At 40.4% G+C, this 15,753-nt stretch overlaps 1 long non-coding RNA gene across 2 annotated transcripts in view; it reads left to right on the top strand.

Moving 5' to 3' along the window:
* Positions 1-15,753, top strand: part of LOC307190356 — a 69,593-nt gene that overhangs the window by 9,454 nt on the left and 44,386 nt on the right. For both annotated transcript variants that reach the window (XR_013829466.1, XR_013829467.1), the window contains exons 3-4: positions 5,322-5,488; positions 15,197-15,285. This is a non-coding gene — a long non-coding RNA (uncharacterized lncRNA). The remainder of the gene's footprint in view (positions 1-5,321; positions 5,489-15,196; positions 15,286-15,753) is intronic.

Here is a 15,753-nt window from a genome sequence, read left to right on the forward strand (position 1 = left end):
TCCTTCCAAGCAGTAGAGCTTAATTCCTCACTCCCCCAAAGTTACAAGATATGGGTAGTTAAGTTGAATATCATAATAGGGCTCTGAATTAAGCTTTTCTGACAATTAAAGCAAGAAGAGAAATATATTAGATTTCATTGTTGCCATTCCCTGACAAAAGAAAACCAAATCATTCATTTGCAGAAGCAAAAACAGTTATTTTTTCTGTTACTACTTTTAAGGTAGTAACAATCATGTAAGCCTTTTATTATCCCACTGGTGACCAAACAAGAAACTTTCTAAAGGGCACAGAGAGACTGTCCAGATAGATGATCCTTGCACAGCTCTTTATAAAAGGTCTTCATGTTTACAATCAAATTGTAACTCAATGAAGGCATTCCTGCAGGAGATAATGTGAACCAACTGGCTTGTTTTATGACTCTCTGAATTGATTCTGAGAAAATTGCCGTGAAGAATCGAAAAGAATGAATAGTTCAGCACGACTTTTACCACACCTGTCTCTTACTAAAAAGGTTTCAATGATTCCCTATTACCTACAGGTTTTTAAAATTAAATATTCTATAGTAAAACAGCTGTACATCAGAGACTTGTTAGAGAATCCCATCATAAACTCTTCGTACTCCAGCATTTGCCAAAGGTTTGTATATTACTGACTTTGCCTGTTGACAAGTATCTAATGGATTTGTTAAGGAAGGAGTAGAAAGAGGCTCAGCTGGACTGGACCGTGGCAGAGTAATGAGCTGGTTCGCTACTGGGGTCTTCTCAGCCCAGGTGATATGAGATTATCTTGGAAAGGTAATGAATAAACGTATGGTTACTGGAGTTTAAGTGGGGAAGGGATAAATTGGAAGATTGGGATTGACACATAAACACTATATAAAATAGATAACTAATAAGGAACACAAGGAACTCTACTCAATACTCTGTAATGGCCTATATGGGAAAAGAATCTAAAAAAGAGTGGATATATGTATATACGTAACTGATTCACTTTGCTGTACACCTGAAATTAACGCAACATTGTAAATCAACTATACCTCAATAAAATTTTTTTTAAAAAAATAAAGGAGTAAAAAGGATGGTGGACATTATATAACTTCCTTTATTTATTAAAAAATACTTAATGAGTATCTATCTACCAATGTTCTAGTTTCTTGCATCAGTAAACAAAATAAGTGTATGCACACAAGGACTCTACTTTATGATATTTATATTCCAATAGAGAGAGACAGACAGTAAACAATTAGATGAATAAGTAAGTTTTATAGTGTATTAGAAGACAATAAGTGTTATGAAAAAAGAAAAAAATAGAGGAACATAAGGAAGATTGGGAATGCAGGAGGGCAGGTTGTAATGTGAAATGAGTGATCAGGGAGGCCTTGCTACAGAAGTGAAATCAGAGCAAAGCTTAATGGAGGCGAGGCAGTCAGCCACGGAGATATATGAGAGAAAGCTCTCTTCAGTCAATCAGAGGGAAAGGCCGGAGCCACAGCACCACCAGGAGTTGAGTGAGTTGGGGCAAAGGAGGAGGAGATGAGGTCAGGGGAGGTGTTGGGGGTCTCACAGGTTACTGTTGGAGCTTTGGAAGCCACAGGAAAGTTCTGAGTAGAGGAATGACTTGCCCTGACTTAGGTTTCAAAAGGGATTCTCTGGCTGGGGCAAGGATAGAAGTAGGACGCCCAGTTTCCCATGGAGTCATGGAATCAAACAAGGTCAAGTGCCAAGGACTGCTTTGTGAATGACCTTATCTGAGCTGGCCAAAGAAGCTGTCACAGCCTGAAGGTGACGAAAGGAAGTCTCTTTCTTAGTTTTCCTGGTTGCACGCTTCTTAGATGGCTAAACTAGACTAGAGAGCAATTCCTGGCTGTTCTGATGACTGTGGTGCTGGCCGCCTTCCCTGCCCACTGGGCCTCAGTCCTGTGGTCATATATGGCTGCCGTATTTTCACTTTGTTTCAAGACATGGTAGTTTTTAAAATCTCTTCTGTGGCCTCCTTCATTTGGCCCTGGGGTTAGGGAAAGGGAGAAGTAAGACAGTTCTCTGGACAAATCCAGTCTGTTTCCTGGATTCTTTTAAAGTGATTCCCAACACGGTCATACTGGGGAGAGGCCTGCTCTCTTAACAAAGAGGGGTTAAGGAGGTTCAAACTAGCTCATCCCCAGACAGGCCTTTAGAGCAACACTGTCTGGTAGAAATATAATGTGAGCCACATGTATAACTTTAAATAGGCTAGTAGCTGCATTTTAAAGTGTAAGGAGAAACAGGTGAAATTCATTTCAATAATATATTTTCTTCCACTCAGTATATCTAAAATATTATTTCAATATTCAATCAATATGGAGATTGCAAAGAGATACTTTAAATGCTTCTTTTCTACTAAGTTTTCAAAATCTGCTGTGTGTATTTTACACCTCCAGCAAATCTCAGTTCAGACGAGCCCATTTCAAGTTCTTCGTGTGCCTAGTGGCTACTGTGCACAGCTCTAGAACTACAGACAGAGCCCAAGATGCCTGTATTTCTCTAGGTCAGCAAGCTTCGTACACAACTGTTTGGTGCACCTAATGATCCACAAAACTTGGACTATGAAACTGGAATTTGGTCATAAATGATACGAGGGAGGTAGAAGAACCTTGATTATATCCCATCCTCAACTGCAATCTATCTCCTACTCTCCTACGTAAATAAGAAAGAGCTTTGTGCACCAAAAAGTGTTTTGCCCAAGCTTATTACTCTTATTACACCTGCTGGCTCTATTTTGGAGTGTACACATCGTTCCCGCCAGGACGTACTTGAGGAGTGAAACGGTACTCAATAAGCAAAAGTTCTTCTTTGACAAGGGTGATGGGCTCGCTCAAGGGGTTTAGCCCCAGGAAGAGGTGAAACTGCAACACAGAGCAAACAGATCTTTATTTGAACCAGGTTTTCTCCAGTTACTACTGTCAGGGTAATTTATGGCTAAGTTTGGTGTGTTTTTCACCAAGGCAATTTATTTCCAGGCCCCCTCAAGGGTCTCCACAGTGCCTGTCAGTGATGACTGGTCCTGGCTGGGGGATGTCACTGCAGTGAACATAGACAACAGAGCGAGAACTCAGGCTCCAGCAGACTGCACTGGGCGAGTTGCAGTCTGAAGTGGATGAAAGATACCTAAGAGGGGTCTCTGTATGTCTTATAGAGTACAGTTTACTTCCTTCTAAAGTCAAATTCAGGCTGTTGAATAAACCCAGGAACATAGTGCTAAAATGGCCGAACAGGTCAAATCAGTAAGAAGGATGGGGAGGGCTGTAGAAGAAAGAATTAAGGAGACACACAGGTATTTTACTGGGCTGTGTGCATCTTGAGGACTGGGTCTATTTTGTCCCCTTCTCCCCACCTTTGTTGAGTGAATGAATGATGTAACTAATACATTTTATTATTCTGTGACCCAAGACAACAATTGGTTCAAATTCCTGTGCTTCACACAAAGCCATGTAGAATTCTAAAAATTGTATAATTGGACCAGTTGAACTTTAAAGTCTTTATGAGACTCTATGACTCTGTAAATTGACTGACAATGTGTTAATGAGCATTAAATACCATTAGGCCTGAAAAATACAAGCTTTAATTGAGTTTTATGGTAGATACTAGAAACAATACTTGTCACGTTTTTCTTGGCCCATGCTAACCCAAGACCTGAACCCAAACTAGTATAAATATGAGGCTCTACTGAGTGAGGAGGAGGTTTTTTTGTAGTTATTGTTGGTAGATAAAGCACTAGATGAGGAAGCCCATGATGTTAGGCACTAGCCCTGAATCCTTGTGTCCTAGGCCATCACTAGGACCTCTGTGGGCCTGGTGTTCATAACTGGAATAGATGATCTGCCAAATTCTATGGGCTCTGGCTTTTTTTTTTTTTTAATATAAGCTTCAGTGAAGATGCCCAGAATATGAGATTTGTACAAAGACCTGCCAGAGAGGAGGGAGCAAGCTGAGTATTCTTGTCAAATTACATTGTTTGGTTTTGTTTTTTTACCAATCACGATACGCTAAGCAATGCTGTGGCAGCAAACATCTCAGTGCCTCTAGACATCAAAGGTTTATTTCTTGCTTATACTAAATGCCCATTCTACTTCATCAGGGAGCTGTTTAATGTTTCCCTCACTCAGGGTCAAAGGCTCTACCGCTTGAAATGTCATGAGTTACAGAGGTAGGGAATAAAGAGGGCTGGAGAGTCACATACTGGCAACTAATTGCTCCAGCCCCAAAGTGACACACATCAGTCCTGCCTACATCTATTGACCACTCATATGGCATTGTCCAAGTGCAAGGGGGCAGGGAAGTATAATCCTCCCACGTACTTGAAAGAGGAAGAAAACTGGATGCAGATGAATAATGGAAATTTCTATTACATTTAATAATCTGCTTTTTCCACATAAAAAGATTATCACAAAAGTATTTCTACGATGGTCAATACATGTATATCAGTATTTTTAAAATCTTTTATTATGGGAAATTTCAAACACACACACAAAATAGTCTAATGAACTCCCAGATAGCCATCACCCATCAACACACCACCATTTCTAATCAATGAAAAGGTTTTTATTGCCCAAAGGAGCTTCATTTATTTATCCAGTCTCCTGTGTTGGACATTTGGGCATTGCCAAATTTTGCCGCTATAAATAATACTGCAATGAACATCTTTACCCATAAGTTGTCACTTACTTGATTATTTCTGTATGATAAAATCCTTTGGCCCTATTAATGACATCCTCCAGACCCACCTTCCTCCCCAAGTGCTGACTTCCTGGGTCACTGCTCATTCCCAAGGCAGTAAAGAGTCCCAGGATAAAGGAAAGGACAGCATAGCAGGTCATGTCCAAGCAAAATGTTTTTCTATTCTCAACAATACTCTAGACTTATATATACTTCACGAAAAATATGATTAATACATAATTATCAGACTGTGATTTAAGAGTTTAGCATCTCTTAAAAGATTATTTAATTAGAATTGGTTTTTAAAGTTGCATTTCTTCCCAAAGCTAGCATAAATCCGCTCATTGGAGAGAGTCCTTTGAATGAGTGTAGCTTGCAGTTTCATGGAAGGACATGACTCCTGGTTTCAGTCACACACTGTCTATAAACTGTGTGACCTCAGTCACGTTATTTAGTCTCTCCAAGCCTCTATTATTTTCCTTTTGTAAATTGGCGATTCTGACTCGCAGGCTTGTTGTGACGCGTAGATAACATGGTGCTTGTGAAAACATCTATTACTGGGCCTGGCATATGGTGGGTGCACAATGAAAATTTCCTTTCCTTTTTAATTCTTTCTCTTTTATTCTCAGGATCTACTCAAGGCACGATCATTGCAATGGTTTTGAATGGCACTGTTCATGTTATAGTTCTTAGCAAGCATGTGTCTTCTTGAGGACACATTCAGCAGTCAATAACATTGGTTGGAAATGAGTGTTTTTCCATGACACCAAAACCAAATTTTGGAAAATTCTTCCAGGTAAGCCTTCTCTCTGGAAAATTCCAACTTATTCCCTTATTTGCAGTGGCCAAGTGCTATTTACCCCAGGACCCAACACCTTTCAATCTGTTATTTTCAATGTTAATAAATGATTTAGTTAATTTCCTGTTTTCCTCTGCTCACCAACCTGCCAGCAGCAGTCACGCACCGACCTTAAAATAACTGTACTGATGAACAACAGATTCAAATTATTTGTAGGAGATCTGTAGCTGTGTTACACGGTCAACCCAGCTGGAAACAGGCAGGCATGAATTCTAGCATCCAGCTGTGTGATTTGGTGAATGCAAGTGAAGACTAGGTTTAGGAAGGCTTGGAAAGAAGGGTGTCATAAAACTTGAAAAGATATGTTCAGGATTGGTGAGAGCAGAAAGCTCTGTCTCACTCTGGTCGTGTTCTCTGGAGTACCTGATAAACACCAAGCACACGGTAGGAATTAAGAAGTGCACCTGGGTTGAGTGGAGGCCAGTAAGGGAGCGAGTGTTCCCCTTCTCCAAATTCAATCTTGCTCCAATTTTTTTTTCAAGTCTCTTCCTATGACTTTAGTAATTTTCATGATTTGGCTTTTCTTTGCTCTCATTGCCAAACTTTTCTTTGTACTTCTCACCATATCTAGTGGAAAGGCTGGCACTCCTAGAGAATTTAGTAAATGTTTGTGGAATGAACAAAAGACACAGAAGATCTCCTGCAAAAGATACAAGAAACTAAACTTTGAATGTTTGTACGAGAGACTCAGAGAGAGAAAGATGGATTGCGTGCCTTTGTGTGTGGATATTTATATGTCAGATTTGACAGTTCTCCCCACAAGGTGGACACCAGATCACACTGTGGTGCACTAAGATGTATACTCGTTATTCATGGCTTTCTGATGTTGAAATTTAATGAAGAAAACTCTAAGTAGCATTCAAATCTGGTTTCTCAACAGTGATTTTGATGACTTGAGCTGTGTTTTTTTCATCCCTCTTGCTTTCAGATATACATAAATCTTTTTTTCCCTCTCCATTTTTTTCCATGTGTGTGAAATGTGATACTTTTCAGTATTCTTGGGTTCTTTTGGAATCCAGACTTTTCACTTCCTCCACATCTGCTATGAAACCAAATATTGATTAATGTGACCTATAAACCTAACCAGTTAAAGGGGGCCAATGACCAGTTCCTATTCTTGGATTTTTAAAAGAGTATCTATCATTTTTCCAATCTCTCTCTTAATTATGTGAGTTTTTGGTTTGCTTTTTTTTTTTTTTTTGGTTTATGAAAATATTAAATGAAGATAATACCAGGAGTAAAGTTCTCAACCACATCTGAGGCTTAAATTCTGAGCCTTGAGGCTTCCCTGGTGGCGCAGTGGTTGAGAGTCCGCCTGCCAATGCAGGGGACACGGGTTCGTACCCCGGTCCGGGAAGATCCCACATGCCGCAGAGCAGCTGGGCCAGTGAGCCATGGCCGCTGAGCCTGCATGTCCGGAGCCTGTGCTCTGCAACGGGAGAGGCCACAACAGTGAGAGGCCCGCGTACCGCAAAAAAAAAAAAAAAAATCTGAGCCTTTTGACTAACCCTGAACAGCTCATTAACTTCAAGATAGAAATGTTTCTAACTTTGCCACTTTTGTCCTTACAGTGTGATGTGTAAATATACACAGTGTGTATATTTACAGTGTGATGTGAAAATATACAAACCTAAACATCTCCAGAAGGTAGTTCCTATTGCTTTGAAAGGCTCATAAGTATGACAAAGAATTTAGCAATAAAATAGGGCCATCACCCAGTGATTTCTCAGGATAAAAATATACTTTAAAAAAATTGTCTGAAATTTGGACTTAGACTGGTGAAAAGGATGCTTGCTATGAAGACTAGGAGAGTGACTCTTGAGTTATAGTATTACATTTTCCCAAACAGAGTAGGATATACATAGAGTCCTCCTGTTTCCAAATCCCAAGAAGTTCTATTTACATAGAATACAATGAGACTGGGACCCTCTGTAGTTTGTGCAAAAAGGAGACCTGAATGTATGTATGCAAAAGGCAGAGTATTCCTCAAAGTGGCCACCTCCTTAGAAAGGCTCAATCCAAAATAATTGTTTAAAACTTTAAAATTACCTTAAACGTCTGTGTTGCACTCTTTGGAATGCCCTTAATAGCTGCAAATAATCCTTTGATGAGGGATTTGACATTTGGAAATACTAAAAATCTTTAGGTACCGAATTGCATGAAAAGAGTAGGACATCGTAGGGAATGTCAATTTTCTTTGGTTAAAAAAAGAAATAATTCTGAGGTATTTGGATTAAATTTTCCATGTGCCTGAAGTGACTCAGAGCTTCTCCCAAGGAGGTAAGAGAAGGTTAGGTGCAAAAGAAGCCTTGATAGAATAGACATGTGGCCTCTTAATGACATAATTTTGAGGGAAGCAATGTTAATTTGGTTATTTTTCTATTTTTCCCAAGTCTTGTTTTGTTTTATCACATCCAACATCTAGTTGGATGCTTATATTGGCGCCTCGGTCTCCTCATGGAAAACACGGGAAGAATATACTTTAAGGAGGCTGTTTCTAAGAATGTGTACATTAAAAGACAGAGGTTGCTCAGAGATTTCAAATAACAATCTAGATGGAGAATTCTCTTGGAAAAACCTCTGTCTTGAGGCAAAAGACTTGATCCCCTACCCCAACCCCACTGTGAATTCATCAGCCCTAAGTGGTCTACATTCCGTATCACCATTTTGCAGAAAGGATAGTGAGTGGGAGAAATGTATAAGTTAACATGATTCCTAAGCAAATTGCATTCCACACTTCACCTATTGACTATAGGTCAGCCATTCTGTACAAGATTTCCAATTGTGGACAAAGTAACCAATCCACCAACATTTTCTTCTTGTTCCTTTTGGTTTGGTAAGGAATCCAAGGGCTAGTAAGGCTGAACCTGTTGTACTTCCCTGAAAACCAGAAAACCACCCCTGCCTTTAGAAGGGAAAACCACAAACTCAGCAGATAAAATCAGTCTTTGCACACAGCGTGATTACTTCTACCAACTGAGAAGCCTCCCTATTTCCTTCTATTGAAAGTCTAATCTATTAAGGTTAGTCAGAGCCCGGGTGGGTGGGGTGTCTGTCTTGTGTTGGTCTGCTCTTGTTGTGGTGCTCCCAGAATCATGGCAGGAAGTGTTGAGTGATCCCTTTTATGTCTAGACAGATATTCATAATGAAATAGATGTCTGGCTCTCGAAGCTAACTTCTTAGTCTGGAGGTATTTCAGTTTACAAAGGCCCCAATAAGAATGGATGACATTGTCTTGGGTGAAGCCACAGAGACTCAGAGGAAAAATGAGCAGGGATGGGGAGAGGGGCCATTCACCTAAGGCAGAATACTGACTATAATAAGAATCCTGTGTGTTAAATCATATGGACCTGGAAAGTAGTCATCAAGTCCGACTTTCCCAGACATCCAGATAACCTGCCTTGATCTTCTTAATGCCCCCAAATGATTGCAAGTTTTCTTAATGGCTTCTTTTCCTTCGGCATTCTTAGGACCCTCGCTTTTAGCAGAAGCCCGAGCAAGCCTCTGGGGGTTCACATTACACAGTGTCCATAACCATTTTATGAATTTCATCATAAACAAAGCCAGTTGGACAAAGAATGGGCTCTTGCTTTTTCCCCTCCATTTTTCCCCCTTCCCAATTTTCCATCCTGTGGAATGACATTGGAAAGGATTTTCTCATGACCAATCCTCTTCTATCTATCTGTTAATGAAAGAAAGTGCATCATCCATTGCTTGGTCAAATTTAAGGTCTCTGCATTACCTAGAAATAAGGGTGTGATAGACAAGAACAAGTTAAAATAGAGTGGGATGAGATGGAATTACTTTCTAAAAACTCCATTCTTTTTTTTCCTTCTTAAACTTTACCATCATCTGCCTGCTAGGTGGAACTTATTTGGATAATATAGCCAAGATGTACCTTGTTGTACCCAACAGATGAATTCCTGGAAAGCTGCATTTGATACAATTTTTATAAATTGAATCACATTTTCCTGTACACTCGCATTATAGTAACAGACGCCATTATCCACATTCGACTGGTCTTCAGTAGGCAGAGGCCTCTCACCCTTGAGCTTCAAGTTTCTCAGCCAAATCTCTATGTCAAACAGTAATGATCCAGAAATAATGAGCACTTACATGAGCTAGGGGAGCACTCTACTTAAAGGAAATTTGACTGTATTCCTCTGAAAGTAAAGAATCTTTATTGCATAATGTGACTTTTCACTCATGGAATCTTAGACTACCAGGAACATTACAGAAAATGCAGTCCAAACCTCTCTTTCTTCCAGATGAGGAAACTGAGGTCCTGAGCGTTCATTCATCTGTAACAGCATGCAACAATCATATAATATGAAGGAGAGAACATTGAGAGAACATTGAGGTTGGCAACCTTGAATTCAAATATTCTCTTCCAAGTGTACTAGCTGTTTGGTTTTGGTCAAGCTATCAGAACTTTCTCAGTCCAGTTTCCTTGTCTTTAAGACAGGGATAGTATCACCCACCTTGCAGGATTCTTGTAAAAATTAAGTAAGATAATGTATAAGAAGTCGTAACACAGTGCCTAGAACACAATGAGTTTGATAAGTGTCTGTCATCTCTCTCAATTTCCCTTTTTTGGATTTTTCAAATGACATGTTGTTTTTTTAAAATGTACTTATTTTAAAAATTGCAAAGGTAATAATGCTTGTTACTGAAATTTTTTTAAGTCAAACAATATAGAATGAAGAACAAATGGTCCCTTTTCATCCTCTACCCTGACTCCCTTTCTCCAAACTTCTTTCTAAAGGTTTGCTTTGTATCCTTCCAGAATTTTTTCTTCACCATATTTTTTAGGTGAAACACATCCTGTACTAAACACATCCTATACGAACATCCTATGAGGACCTTCAAAAAGTCTTTGTATCAGTCTGTTATTGCCATAAAAATGCTGTGTAACAGAATGGGCACCAAGTCTCAATGGCAAACAACCATTAGTATTTATTTCTCACTCATACATCAGAGGGTCAGCTGGGTGGCTTTGCTGATGTTAGGTGGGTTGCTGGGCTTGGCTCCAGGCAGAAAGCATGGTTCAGGTCTGCTCCCCCGGTAAGATTTGGCTCCAAGTTCAGTTCAGTTCTCCTGCATGTGTTCCTGTTTCTTCTGGGACCATCAGGGCACATGGAGCATTTTCTTTTTATGGTAGAGACTGGAGGTTCCCTGAGAGAGGAGTGGAAACATGTGATGTCTCTTGAGGACAAAGCTTGCAGTGGACTCACTGTCACTCTGAGCCAGATTCCATTGGTCAAAGCGAGTCACATGGCCAAGCCCACCAACAGTGGGGTACGGAAATAACTCCATCTTCTAGGGGGAGGAACTGCCAAGTCCCATGGCAAACAGCATGGCTAGAGGGAAGAGTGAACAACTGGGAACAATAAAGCAATCCCCCATAGTCATGAAAGGGCAAACCCACTTGAAAGAAGAATGCATCCCCTCGGCCAGCCTATAAAACTCCTGGTGGGCAGAACCCTGATTGTTTTGTTCCTTGCTCTGCTTCCAACATCAAATTTGGAGATTGGAAAAGAAAAAAAAAATTAGTATTCAGTAACTCTTTGTTGAATGAATATTGAGAATCCTGGTCCAGGAGAGTCCAGGAAAGAGACCAGAAATAGTAACCCCAAATATTACTTGTGTGTATTTGTGAAGCTGCCTCTTTTCCTCCAGAGATCAACATGGATTTATCAAAATGTGAAGTTGGCAGCCAGTATTCAGAGCAGACCAGAGGTTCTGGAGTTGGCCCTCCATCAGAGAGTGGTAATTTTTATGCCAGTGTAAACCTTTGCTTAATAGCTCTGGCCTGGCCATCTGAGAATTATAAGCCCATAAGTGACATGTGGAAATATAGAATGCACCCACAGCTTGCCTTTAAATGTCAGCAGCGTGGCTGAGGTGTTGGCTTGAAATTTAGATATGGTTTCCAACCCAATTGTCCTTGATAATTTGTTGTTTTAACAGACAGAGGTGGTAAAGGGAATATTTTGGGGTCACCTGAAAGGCAACCAGCCCACTGAGGCTGTGGAAGGGACTTGTTCCAGAGCAGAGAGGAGGGGAGGCTGGGCGGGAGGCTGGAAGCTGGTGCCTGGCCTCTAGCGCAAGCGCTGGGATCCCAGGGAACCGCCTTTGATTGCCCTTCGATTCCCCTCCCCCACCCCCCTCAGGTTTACCTCAGGGCTATCCATCCTCTTTGTGAACACTTAACGTTATCTTTCAGATAATCATAGTGTAATTATATAATTAGCCTAATTGTGGGTAATTGTCAGCACTGTGTAATTTTGAAACCTAGCCTCTAACACTGTGGCACAATCTGTAGGCAAGAGACACCCGTACATGCAAAGCAGCCACTTGATCCTTCTTCCCATTCAGGGATTTTTTCCTTTCAAGGTGCCAGAAAGGAAGAACAGGCCTCTTTGTAAATCCATTATCTGTAAAACAAGGACCCTGACAAACACATTTGCAGAAAAACAAGGGCTTTGTAAAAAGCCTTGTGTTTTGGCACTGGAAGTCAAAACCGCGTGCCAGGGGAATGCTGTGTTGTCTCTGGAACTGGCAAAGATTTTCCTTCCTATACTGAGCAGCAAGAGGGTCGAATTGCAATCTTGTGGCTGATTCCCTCCCTGGGGTATCTCTCTGAGGGTGATTCTGAACTGAGGTGTTGTATCTGCCATCCTTCAGATAGGCTAATTAGCATGACTGAGGATGGTGGGAAGGTCTCTCCTCTCTCAGAACATCTCTGAGATCAGCCTACCCACAAATGCCCTGTCTGGGCCTCATACTGGTCATAATAGCGATCATGTGTTCAGCATTTAAAATCTGCCAAGCCAGGAACTGTGCTGAATGTTGACATACATTATCGTACTGAACCTTAAAACTCCCCCGAAGGGTAGGTACTATTGTTATCCCCATTTTACAGATGAGAAAGCTGAGGCTCCGAAGAGTTGAGCAAGTTGACCCAAGTCCCACAGCCAGTAAGTAGCTTCACAGCCATTTAAATCCACATTCTCTTGAGCCCAGAACCCTGTGCACACCACTCCCTTGGGGTGAAGGGTTATCCATTAGTGTGCATTTACTTTTAATATTTACTCACACTCTTGCTTTCACTGGCTTGCAGGGTTGGTGGGGATTAATAAGAACAGGGGTGAGTGGGGGCAAGGCACACACCACTGAAAGGACATGAGGATGCTAGTGAGGAAAGGATGAGGATAAAATGTTCACGTTTTAGTGAAGTTTATGGCTCTATCTGTTGCTCTATGTACCAGATAGAGCCATAAACTTCACTAAAAAGTCAGCTTCACTGGGGCAGCATGCTTCTTACTATATCACCAACTCTCAGAAAAGTCCTGGCACTCCAAGAGATGCTCAGTAGATACTAGCTGAATGAATGAAACTTCTGGGGAAAGGGTGAGAAATAAACTCAGATGCCTACAGGGTCCAAGTGATTATGAAGATGAATGATGCTGCCCAGATTTAAAACAAACACACATAGCACAAAAGTGGCAAATGCTAATGGGGATGAAGGCCCTGAGAATCCATGTGTGACTTCCCAAAGTCACAAGCCTAGTGAGTAGCAGAACTATTAATAGCACCCAGGTTTCCCAACTTTCTGTCCAGTGTTTTTTCCATGACCACTGCTACTCAAGATCACGGATGTGTATTTCTTGCATCCACAATCACAGATTTTTTTTTAACATCTTTATTGGAGTATAATTGCTTTACAATGGTGTGTTTGTTTCTGCTGTATAACAAAGTGAATCAGCCATACATAAACATATATCCCCATATTTCCTCCCTCTTGTGTCTCCCTCCCACCCTCCCTATCCACCCCTCTAGGTGGACACAAAGCACTGAGCTGATCTCCCTGTGCTATGAAGCTGCTTCCCACTAGCTATCTATTTTACATTTGGTAGTGTATATATGTCCATGCCACTCTCACTTTATCACAGCTTACCCTTCCTCCTCCCCATATCCTCAAGTCCATTCTCTAGTAGGTCTGTGTCTTTACTCCCATCTTGCCCCTAGGTTCTTCATGACCTTTTTTTTTTTTTTTTTTAGATTCCATATATATATGTGTTAGCATACGGTATTTGTTTTTCTCTTTCTGGCTTGCTTCACTCTGTATGACAGTCTCTAGGTCCATCCACCTCACTACAAATAACTCAATTTCGTTTCTTTTTATGGCTGAGTAATATTCCATTGTATATATGTGCCACATCTTCTTTATCCATTCGTCTGTTGATAGACACTTAGGTTGCTTCCATGTCCTGGCTATTGTAAATAGAGCTGCAATGAACATTGTGGTACATGACTCTTTTTGATATGGTTTTCTCAGGGTATATGCCCAGTGGTGGGATTGCTGGTTGTATGGTAGTTCTATTTTTAGTTTTTTAAGGAACCTCCATACTGTTCTCCATAGTGGCTGTATCAATTTACATTCCCACCAACAGTGCAAGAGGGTGCCCTTTTCTCCACACCCTCTCCAGCATTTATTGTCTGTAGATTTTCTGATGATGGCCATTCTGACTGATGTGACATGATACCTCACTGTAGTTTTGATTTGCATTTCTCTAATGATTAGTGATGTTGGGAATCCTTTCATGTGTTTGTTGGCAATCTGTATATCTTCTTTGGAGAAATGTCTATTTAGGTCTTCCACCCATTTTTGGATTGGGTAGTTTGTTTTTATGATATTGAGCTTCATGAGCTGCTTATAAATTTTGGAGATTAATCCTTTGTCAGTTGCTTCATTTGCAGATATTTTCCCCCATTCTGAGGTTGTCTTTTCATCTTGTTTATGGTTTCCTTTGCTGTGCAAAAGCTTTTAGGTTTCATTAAGTCCCATTTGTTTATTTTTGTTTTTATTTCCATTTCTCTAGGAGGTGGGTCAAAAAGGATCTTGCTGTGATGTATGTCATAGAGTGTTTTGCCTATGTCTTCCTCTAAGAATTTTATAGTGTCTGGCCTTACATTTAGGTCTTTAATCCATTTTGAGTTTATTTTTGTGTATGGTGTTAGGGAGTGTTCTAATTTCATTCTTTTACATGTAGCTGTCCAGTTTTCCTAGCACCACTTATTGAAGAGGCTGTCTTTTCCCCATTGTATATTCTTGCCTGCTTTATCAAAGATAAGGTGACCATATGTGTGTGGATTTATCTCTGGGCTTTCTCTCGTGTTCCACTGATCTATATTTCTGTTTTTGTGCCAGTACCATACTGTCTTGATTACTGTAGCTTTGTAGTATAGTCTGAAGGCAGGGAGCCTGATTCCTCCAGCTCCGTTTTTCTTTCTTAAGATTGCTTTGGCTATTCATGGTCTTTTGTGCTGCCATACACATTGTGAAATTTTTTGTCTAGTTCAGTGAAAAATGCCATTGATAGTTTGATAGGGATTGCATTGAATCTGTAGATTGCTTTGGGTAGTATAGTCATTTTCACAGTGTTGATTCTTCCAATCCAAGAACATGGTATGTCTCTCCATCTGTTTGTATCATCTTTAATTTCTTTCATCAGTGTCTTATAGTTTTCTGCATACAGGTCTTTTGTCTCCTTAGGTACGTTTATTCCTAGGTATTTTATTCTTTTTGTTGCAATGGTAAATGGGAGTGTTTCCTTAATTTCTCTTTCATATTTTTCACAGATTGTTTCAATTTAATCCATTGCTCACATTTTATGATGGGGAAACCAAGGCCCAGAAAAGGAAAATGATTTGCCCGGACCATATAGTGGGTAAGTGGCACAGCCAGGTTTTGTGGTTATTAGCCTAAGGCTCTTTCAACAATTCCATAGGGCCTCATATATACCCAGGAAGTATCCTGGCTTTGTGGGAAACTAAAACACTGTTCTCCTACCTGAAAATCAGGACACATTTTGAATTTCAGTTGAGGAAGTTAAACCCTGTTAAGACAAGAATTGGATTTATATTAAAGATGGTCCCTCATAGCATCAGAGAATGTTAGATCTGGAATGGCCTTTAGAGAGCAAAGGATTCACCACCCTCATTTACAGATGAGGAAACTGAGGCCCAGAGTGATTAATGAGGAATATTTTTGTCATTTACATTATGGTAATGTCTCTGCAGTGTTATTCAGAAACCAGGAAAGGTTAGACAGAGAACAAAAGCCTAATAGACAGAAGTAAGTTCTCATCCCCTGCAATGAGCAATTCTTTCCCACTCACCAGTGCCCTTTTCCTTTG

This window comes from Stenella coeruleoalba (assembly GCF_951394435.1).
Source record: "Stenella coeruleoalba genome assembly, chromosome: 8".
In the NCBI taxonomy this organism is placed as follows: Eukaryota; Metazoa; Chordata; class Mammalia; order Artiodactyla; family Delphinidae; genus Stenella; species Stenella coeruleoalba.